This window comes from Hibiscus syriacus, unplaced genomic scaffold (assembly GCF_006381635.1).
Source record: "Hibiscus syriacus cultivar Baekdansim isolate YM2019G1 unplaced genomic scaffold, ASM638163v2 tig00117026_pilon, whole genome shotgun sequence".
NCBI classification, from domain to species: domain Eukaryota; kingdom Viridiplantae; phylum Streptophyta; class Magnoliopsida; order Malvales; family Malvaceae; genus Hibiscus; species Hibiscus syriacus.
Genome location: NW_024063529.1, coordinates 939,975 through 950,720, shown reverse-complemented (window position 1 = coordinate 950,720; position 10,746 = coordinate 939,975).

The following is a 10,746-nucleotide window of genomic DNA, read 5'->3' as shown; positions in this document are numbered from 1 at the left end:
AAGAACGAGTGTATATGGCAAAAGTTCCATATGCTAATGCAGTTGGGAGCTTGATGTATGCAATGGTGTGTACGCGTCCTGACATTTCACAAGCAGTTGGAGTTGTGAGAAGGTACATGCATGATCCTGGAGAAGGACATTGGCAAGCTGTGAAATGGATTCTACGGTATCTCCAACAAACCGTGGATGTTGGTTTAGTTTTTGAACAGGATGAAACACTTGGTCAGTGTATGGTTGGATATGTTGATTCCAATTATGTTGGTGATTTGGATAAGCGTCGATCAACTACTGGGTATTTGTTTACTCTTGCTAAAGCCCCAGTAAGTTGGAAGTCTACATTGCAATCTACGGTGGCCTTGTCTACTACAGAGGCAGAATACATGGCAGTTTCAGAGGTTGTAAAGGAAGCAATTTGGCTTAACGGGTTGATGGAAGACTTGGGAGTTGTTCAAAGTCACATTAGTCTCTATTGTGACAGTCAGAGCGCTATTCACTTAGCGAAAAATCAAGTCTACCATTCAAGGACTAAGCATATCGGCGTGAGGTATCACTTTGTGCGGGAGATCTTTGAAGAAGGAAAGATTCTACTTCAAAAAATTGCGACATTAGAAAATCCTGCAGATATGATGACCAAGGTGGTAACAGTAATCAAGTTCAATCATTGTTTGAACTTGATTAACATCCTGAAAGTATGAACACCTTCGGGTGTGTGGCGCTTGTGAGCGCAATTAGAGGCACTACAAATTTGGGGAGTTGAAGAAGTTGAGTAGGCTTGGTAATTTCAAGCCAAGGTGGAGATTTGTTAGATTTGTCTAGAAATTAAGTTGACAAGTTAGAAATTTCATCTTGGTTGGTGGCCAAATTATTGGAAATTTTATCTTGGTTGGTGGCCAAATTTTGAACATGTGAATTTCATATTTGGTGGCTAACTTGTACACATTGGAAAATTCTTTGGTAGGTGGCCAAACTTTGAACATATTGTTCTTGAAACTCAACTATAAATAGGCCTAAGTATTTCCATTAGAAATCATCCCAAAAACAAGTTCTCTCTTCCTCTTGTATTCTTCATTCTCCCACTTGAAGAAGGAAAGATTCTACTTCAGAAAATTGCGACATCAGAAAATCCTGCAGATATGATGACCAAGGTGGTAACAGTAATCAAGTTCAATCATTGTTTGAACTTGATTAACATCCTGAAAGTATGAACACCTTCGGGTGTGTGGCGCTTGTGAGCGCAATTAGAGGCACTACAAATTTAGGGAGTTGAAGAAGTTGAGTAGGCTTGGTAATTTCAAGCCAAGGTGGAGATTTGTTAGATTTGTCTAGAAATTAAGTTGACAAGTTGGAAATTTCATCTTGGTTGGTGGCCAAATTATTGGAAATTTTATCTTGGTTGGTGGCCAAATTTTGAACATGTGAATTTCATATTTGGTGGCTAACTTGTACACATTGGAAAATTCTTTGGTAGGTGGCCAAACTTTGAACATATTGTTCTTGAAACTCAACTATAAATAGGCCTAAGTATTTCCATTAGAAATCATCCCAAAAACAAGTTCTCTCTTCCTCTTGTATTCTTCATTCTCCCACTTGAAGAAGGAAAGATTCTACTTCAGAAAATTGCGACATCAGAAAATCCTGCAGATATGATGACCAAGGTGGTAACAGTAATCAAGTTCAATCATTGTTTGAACTTGATTAACATCCTGAAAGTATGAACACCTTCGGGTGTGTAGCGCTTGTGAGCGCAATTAGAGGCACTACAAATTTGGGGAGTTGAAGAAGTTGAGTAGGCTTGTTAATTTCAAGCCAAGGTGGAGATTTGTTAGATTTGTCTAGAAATTAAGTTGACAAGTTGGAAATTTCATCTTGGTTGGTGGCCAACTTATTGGAAATTTTATCTTGGTTGGTGGCCAAATTTTGAACATGTGAATTTCATATTTGGTGGCTAACTTGTACACATTGGAAAATTCTTTGGTAGGTGGCCAAACTTTGAACATATTGTTCTTGAAACTCAACTATAAATAGGCCTAAGTATTTCCATTAGAAATCATCCCAAAAACAAGTTCTCTCTTCCTCTTGTATTCTTCATTCTCCCACTTTGGGAATTCCAAAGAATTCCATTTGTTGTAATATTGGCGATATAGTGAAGTTATCATCCGGTGTGGTACCCGAGGAGTAGACGATATTCTCGTCGAACCTCGTAAATTTGGTGTGTTCTCTCATTTATTGTTTTTTATTTGGTTCTTTTCCATTGTGTTTCAATATTCAATAGTTTGACAGGTTTATCTGCTGTGCAACCTTTGGTGGTTTTAATCTTGACATTTTAGGTCAATTTTAAAACTACGTTCGTGTGGGAAATAACCCGTTTTCCCCAACATTGTCAAGGGGCAGCTAGCCCCACATTTCATCAAATTTTGAAAAGTTTTATTCAGGAGTTTCGGCTTAATATTGTTGCTTTGTTGGAACCTCGGATTAGTGGAAGATCGACAGATCGAGTCGTCACCAAGCTCAAGTTTTCGTATTCTTTTCGAGTGGAGGCTCGTGGATTTAGCGGAGGGATTTGGTTATGTGGTCTGATGATGTTGAGTTCGAAAGCTTGGCCATTTCGAATCAATTTGTTCATAGCCGGGTGACGTGTGTGGATAGTGGAGATTGGTTTCTGCTCACTGTATGCAAGTCTGGATCGATTAGTTCGTAAGTCTTTGTGGCCTGCTATTCTCTCCTTGGATCCTGGGAGGAGTTGTATATGGTTACTAGGTGGTGATTTCAATTCCATTCTGAGCTCGGATGAACGGAGGGGTGATTCCCTTGGTAATATTCGGAGTAGTTCGATGTTTGGCAACTTTATTGACATGGCTGGTCTTGTTGATTTGGGTTTCCATTGTTCACCTTTCACCTGGTCGAGAGGTGGTCTCCATCAACGTTTGGACCGATTGTTAGGCAATGGTTTGATGCAATCCTCTTACCCAAACTCACGGGTTTTTCACCTGGATCGGATGGATTCAGATCACCAGTCGATTTTGGTCAGGAGTGTTGTTAACGAGAGGCACAGAGGTATCCGACCATTTCGAGTTTTAGCGGCTTAGAATGATCATCCCCACTTTCAGGAGTTCTTACATTCAGTGTGGGTGAAGGATAAAAACTTTGACACGAATTTAAGGGAGTTTACTACAAATGTGAAAGATTAGAATGTGGAGGTCTTCTGTCATATAGGGCAGAAAAAATAGAATTCTGTTTGCTCGGCTCAGGGATATTAATCGGGCTCCATCGTTATATCATTCAGATTTCTTTTGTGAATTGGAAAGTCAACTTAGAGAGGAATTAAACTTGGTTCTGGAACAGGAGGCAAAAAGTTTGTTCGAGTGGGTTATCCAGGGAGATTGGAATACCAAATATTATCACGCGTCAGTCATGGCCAGAAGATGGAGGAATAAGATTTCTGCACTTATGACTAATTCTGGAGTCTGGTGTACACAAGAGGATGATCTTAAAAAGCTCGCTGTCACATTTTAATAGCACTCTCTTCCTGAGTGACGGTGCGCATGGTAAGGTGTTAAAGCGGGGCTTGTTTCTGTGTGTGTCGAGGTCCCACTTACTTTCCTTAGGACGCCCTCTTGTTGATAAGGAAGTGGGATCGGCTTTTTCTTGAATGGCTCCTTATATATCTCCTGGAATTGATGGCATTCATGCAACGTTTTATCAGCGGAATTGGTCTGTTATAGGAAATGAGTTTTTGCTTATCTGCGGGAAATTTTCGAGGGTGGTTCTTGGCATCATGAGTTCAATAGGACTCTCCTTGTACTCCTACTGAAGGTTCCGATTCCAGAGACTAAAAGTCAATTTCGCCCAATTAGTTTGTGCAACGTGGTTTATAAAGCTCTTACGAAGATAATTGTTAATCGGTTGAAACCGCTTATGCCGCAGTGGGTGTCCGAAAATCAGACGAGTTTTGTTCCAGGAATATCAATTGTTGATAATATCAATATCTCCCAGGAAATCATCCATTCGATGAAATCTAAAACAAGTAGGAAGGGTTGCATGGTCATCAAAATTGGTTTGGAGAAGACGTACGACCGCTTGGAGTGGGGTTTTATTGAGGATACTTTGGAGGACCTGGGTATACCCGACTTGCTCATTAAATTGATTATGCGATGTGTCTTTTCGGTCTCTACAGTATTCTTTGGAATGTGAGTCAAACTGATTTCTTTTCTCTGTCTAGGGGTATTCGACAAGGGACCCTTTGTCACCTTATCTCTTTGTTTTGTGTATGAAGAGATTGGTGCATTTGATTCAAGTCTCAATCGATGGAGGTCGTTGGAAGCCTTTTCAAACATCTACATCAAGGCCTGGGATTTCACATCTCATTTTCGCCGATGATATGCTTTTGTTTGTAGAAACTTCTCGTGAACAGGGGGTGAATATTAGGGACATTCTGTCATGGTTTGGATCTGTTTTGGGGCAGAAGGTCAGTGTAATGAAGCCCACAATCTTCTCTAAGAACGTTTCCTTGGATGACCAGTTATGGATTAGTTCTGATTTTGGTTTCCAGTTAGTTTCGGATTTGGAGAAGTATTTGGGAGTTCCCCTCCTTCATGGTTGAGTTTGGTGGCTTCTTATCAATATTTAACCCGGATGGGTTCGAAAAGGTTATCTGGATGGAAGATTAGATCATTGTCTTTTGTTGGTCGGGTTACGCTTACGAAGTCTGTCTTGGCAGCCATTATTGTGTATACGATGCAATCAGCGGTGCTCCCGCATAGCATATGCAAGGAAATTGAAGGTCATGTTCGGCGTTTTATCTGGGTTGTTGAGGAATGTAAGAATGGCTTGCATCTTGTTAAATGGCAAGAGGTTTGTAGGTCGATTAACCAAGGTGGCCTTGGTTACCGGAGTTTAGTTCAACAGAACAAGGCATTTCTCATGAAGATTGCTTTCAATATTCTGGTTAAGAAGGATCATCTTTGGGTGCGAATGATTCGGGCGAGGTACAAATGTTTGGATTGTATTCTTGATGAACTTTGATCCACTAGTTGTTCTACTCTTTGGAAGGGACTTGCATCTATTTGGGCGGATGTTCGTAATAACGTTTCTTGGTGCATCAGTAACGGTAATTCAGTGGAATTCTGGTTTGATGCTTGACTTGATGATTTTTGTCCTTTAATTGATCATGTGACAGTGGCTGGAGCTATCGGCATGCATCAGATTACTGTAGCTGATATGATGGATGTCAATGGAAATTGGTAGTGGTGGCATTTTGAACACTTGCTTCCGCCGGATATTTTGTTGTGAATCGCTGCAAAGAAGGGCTCTTTAGTTTGTCTTGCGGATGACTCGGTTGGGTGGAATCTTAATGTCGATAGCCGTTTTTCGGTTAAAGCAGCTTATGAGCTTCGTATTGTTGTTCCGAATACCCATGCTTATAATGTTTGGGTGAAGGTTAGTGAGTATCAAGGCCTGCAAAAAATAAACTCTTCTTATGGCTATGTTGTACGGACATGTTTTAACAAATGCGGAAAGATTTCGTCCACACTTAACCACGAATAGTAGTTGTCCATTTTGTAGTACACCTGTGGAGGATGTTGATCATTTGCTACGCCGATGTCCTTCAGTTTCATTCATCTGGTCTGCGTTCGCACAGGGTCATAAGCTCAATGAATTTTTGGAGATGAATTTGCACGAGTTGATGGTATTAAACTTGGGAGGTTCTGTCGATTTTGTTGGTGATAGGGATCGTTGGGATATTTTCTTTAAAGCTCTTGTGTGGAATATTTGGTTACAGCACAAATCTATTGCGTTTGATTCTAGTCGTGATGATGATCGTTCGGTGATTGAACGGAGTAAAGCAATTTGGGAGTCCACTTGTCGGGCGTTGTTGGAGGTGCAGTTTTTGCAGCACGACATCCGCCATCTGGTGTATCGACGCTTTGCTGGATTTGACCTCCATTAGGTTGGGTGAAGATCAATTCAGACGGGGCTCGTCATAAGGAGCTGGGTACGGCCTCATGTGGGGGTGTTATCAGGAATCATGAAGGCTGGTGGCTACTCGGTTTTGCCAAGTTCATCTGCATCTGTTCAGTACTGAAGGCGGAGCTCTTGTTGACTATGCACCAAAAGTTGGAATAAAATATTCCACCCACATTTGTTGACTTTTTTAGAAATGGTAAAATCATAATTTAGTCATTGTACTTTAGAGTATTTATAAGATTAGTCCTTAAGCTTCAACTATAAATACCCTAGCTCATTTAGCTTCAAAAACATCCCAAATCATTCTAGTTTTCTCCCAATACTAGAGAATTTAGAGGGTTTTTTTAGAGTTGTTTTTCTCATTTTTATCAAAAGAGAATTATCATTGTTTTCTCCTTATTAGATTGAGAGAGATTGTAATTCCTATTTTCTCATAGTGAATTTCTTCTACCTTACCCGTGGTTTTTACCCTATATTTTTTAGGGGTTTCCACGTAAAATTTGTGTCTTCTTTATCTCTGTTTTTATTTTCTCAAATTATCAATTGCGATTTTGCTCTATCCGATAGTCGTATTCCGCAACAATTAGCATCAGAACCAGATTAGAGTGTGTAATATCTACTTATTGTCTTTGTGGTTGTCACTAAAAGATGGATCCTCCAACATAATAAAGTAATAAGGTATTACCTATTCTTTGAAGGTTCTAGAGAACTATTCACGATAGTGAAATAATGGAAGTTATCCGTAATAGAAGCTATGACAACAAAATTTGATATTGAAAAATTCAATGGGAGAAATTTCTCATTGTGGAAATTGAAGATGAAGGCTATCCTAAGAAAATACGATTGAAGATGAAGGTTATCAGTGAAAGGCCGGTAGATTTCACAGATGAAAGTAAATGGAACGAGATAGATGAGAATGTTATGAAAAACTTTCATCTAGCATTAGCAGATGAAATATTGTCAAGCATCGAAGAGAAGAAGACAGTTAAGGAGATATGGGATAATCTCACCAAATTGTACGAGGCCACATCGTTGCACAATAAAATTTTCCTTAAGAGGAAATTGTACACTCTCTGTATATCAGAATCTACTTTAGTGACGGAGCACTTAAACACACTGAACACTTTATTTTCTCAGCTTACATCCTTAAGATGTACAATAGGAGAACAAGAACGGGCTGAACTTCTACTTCAAAGCCTACTTGATTCGTATGATCAACTCATCATCAACTTGACAAACAGTAATGTCATCAGTCTAGTCTTCGATGACGTTGTAGCTGCTGTTCTACAAGAAGAAAATCAACGCAAGAACAAGGAAGACAGACAAGTAAATCTGCAACAAGCAGAAGCATTGACAACGATGAGAGGGAGATCAACAGAACATGGCCAAAGTAGCAGTCACAAACATGATAGATCGAAGTAGAAAAGGAAAAAGAATTTAAAGTGCTATAACTGTGGAAAGAAGGGTCACTTGAAAAGGGATTATTGGAGTCTAAATAAAAACTCCAATCCACAAGGTAATACCACAAACACTTCAGATGATGAAAATGTTCTATGTTGTAAAGCGTCAACCACCGTGGAAGGCATAAAAAGATTTACAGATATATGACTCATTGATTTGGGAGCAACATATCACATGACCTCAAGAAGAGAATGGTTCCATCATTATGAACTTGTCTCAGGAGGATCTGTGTATAGTTGCAATGATCATTCCTTATAGATCGTTAGTGTGGGAACCATCAAATTGAAGATGTATGATGGAACAATTAAAGTTGTTCGAGATGTGCGACACGTGAAAGGCCTGACGAAAAATTTATTATCCTAGGGATTGTTAGATAATAATGCAAGCAAGATTGAAACACAAAAAGGAATCATGAAGGTGTTCCGTGGAGCACTTGTGGTGATGAAAGGCGAAAAGATAACAGCAAACTTGTACATCCTGAAAGGAGAGACTTTGCTAGAAGCAGAAGCCTCTGTTGCCTCATGTAGTTCAGATTCTGCAATGCTATGGCATCAGAAACTTCGACACATGTCAGAACAAGGAATAAAAGTCCTTATGGAGCAAAAACTACTTCCAGGCTTAACAAATGTATCACTTACTTTGTGTGAGCTTTGCATAACAAGTAAGCAACACCGGTTGAAATTCAACACATCAAATTCTAGATGCAAAAGTGTTCTAGAATTGGTTCACTCTGACGTATGGCAAGCACCATTTACATCCCTAGGCAGAGCAAAATATTTTGTCTCATTTATTGATGACTACTTCAGGAGATGTTGGGTGTACCCTATTAAGAAGAAGTTATACGTATTTTTAACTTTCAAAAACTTCAAAGCGCAGGTGGAACTTGATTCTGGAAATAAGATCAAGTGTTTCAAAACAGATAATGGAGGAGAATACACAAGTGAAGAATTTGATGACTTTTGCAGGAAAGAATGCATCACAAGACAATTCACAGTGGCGAACACTCCTCAACAAAATGGAGTGACAGAGCGGATGAACATAACCTTGTTAGAAAGAACAAGAGCCATGAACATACTGCCTTTTATAGAAGGTAATATTACATACTCATCAACTCGTCAATCAAATCGTGTGAGAAGACGTCCCAATTGGCACTCAAATTATGTTATAGAAGGTAATATTACATACTGCCTTTTAACAGAGGACGGTGAACCATGAACATTCCATGAGGTAATAAACAGCTCAGATGCTTCACTGTGGATGATGGCGATACAAGAAGAAATTGAAGCCCTCCATAAAAATAATACATGAGACCTTGTGCCACTACCACAAGGAAGGAAGTCAATTGGTAACAAATGGGTCTTCAAAATCAAGCAAAATGGTGACGATCAAGTTGAGAGATATCGTGCAAGACTGGTGGTCAAAGGATATGCTAAAAAAGAAGGTATTGATTTTAATGAAACACTTTCTCCTGTGGTTCGACTAACAACAGTTCGATTAGTCTTGGCAATGTGTGCTACATTGAATTTACATCTAGAGCAGCTAGATGTTAAGACAGCTTTTCTTCATGGAGATCTTGAAGAAGAAATTTATATGCTCCAGCATGAAGGTTTTGAAGAAGAAGAAAAGAAGAACTTGGTTTGCAGGTTCAACAAATCTCTGTACGGTCTAAAGCAGGCACCGATGTGTTGGTATAAGAGATTTGATTCCTTCATTATATGCCTTGGATACAACAGACTTAATGTAGACCCTTGTGTTTATTTCAAGAGGTTTGGTGATAACGATTTTGTTATATAGTTGTTGTATGTGGATGACATGTTGGTTGCAGGACCCAACAAAGATCATATTGAAGAATTGAATACACAACTGGCTAGGGAATTTAAAATGAATGACTTGAGATCAGCAAACAAGATTCTAGGGATGCAAATTCACCGAGACAGAAGTAATAGTAAGATTTGGCTTTCACAAAAGAATTACTTGAAGAAGATCTTGTCACGATTCAGAATGCAAGATTGTAAGCCAATTTCTACCCCTCTTCATATTAACTTCAAATTATCCTCCAGTATAAGTCCTAGCAGTGAAGAAGAGAATATGGAGATGTCTCGAGTACCGTATGCATTTGCAGTGGGAAGTTTAATGTTCGCTATGATATGCACAAGACCAGACATTGCACAAGTAGTGGGAGTGGTTAGTCGGTACATGGCGAATCCAGGCAAAAAGCATTGGAATACAGTAAAGAGGATCCTGAGATACATCAAAGGGACCTCAAATGTTGCATTATGTTACAGAGGATCAAACTTACTTATCAATGGATATGTCGATTCTAACTATGCAGGGGATTTGTATAAAAGCAAATCTACTACAGGATATGTGTTTAAAGTTGTTGGTGGAGCTGTAAGCTGGGTTTTAAAATAGCAGTCAGTTGTGGCTACGTCTACAACAGAAGCAGAATATGTAGCAGCTACACAAGCCAGTAAAGAAGCATTTTGGTTGAAGATGCTATTGGAGAAGTTGGGCACAATCAAGAGTATGTCTCTCTGTTTTGTGATAGTTAAAGCGCCTTGCATTTAGCAAGGAATCCAACATTTCATTCAAGGACAAAGCACATACGAGTTCAATACCATTTTATTCGTGAAAAGGTGGAAGAAGGAACGATATATATGCAGGAGATCCATACCAAAGACAACATAGCAGATTTCATGACGAAGGTGATCAACGTTAATAAATTTACTTGGTGTCGATCCTCTTGTGGCCTGTCAGAGACGTAAGCAACATGAAGGTACAATGTAGAAAGAATGGTGTAAAGATATGATTGTTCCAATCAAATCTTTAAGTGGGAGATTGTTGACTATGCACCGAAAGGTGCATAAATTTAATGCACCGAAAGTTGGAATAAAATATTCCACCCACATTTGTTGAATTTTTTGGAAATGGTAAAATCACAAATTAGTCATTGTACTTTAGGGTATTTATAAGATTAGTTCCTAAGCTTCAACTATAAATACCCTAGCTCATTTAGCTTCAAAACCATCCCAAATCATTCTAGATTTCTCCCAATACTAGAGAATTTAGAGAGTTTCTTGAGAGTTGTTTTTCTCCTTTTTATCAAAAGAGAATTATCATTGTTTTCTCCTTGTTAGATTGAGAGAGATTGTAATTCCTATTTTCTCATATTGAATTTCTTCTACCTTGCCCGTGGTTTTTACCCTATATTATTTAGGGGTTTTCCACGTAAAATTTGTGTCTTCTTTATCTCTATTTTTATTTTCTCAAATTATCAGTTACGATTTTGTTCTATCCGATAACCGTATTCCGCAACAGCTC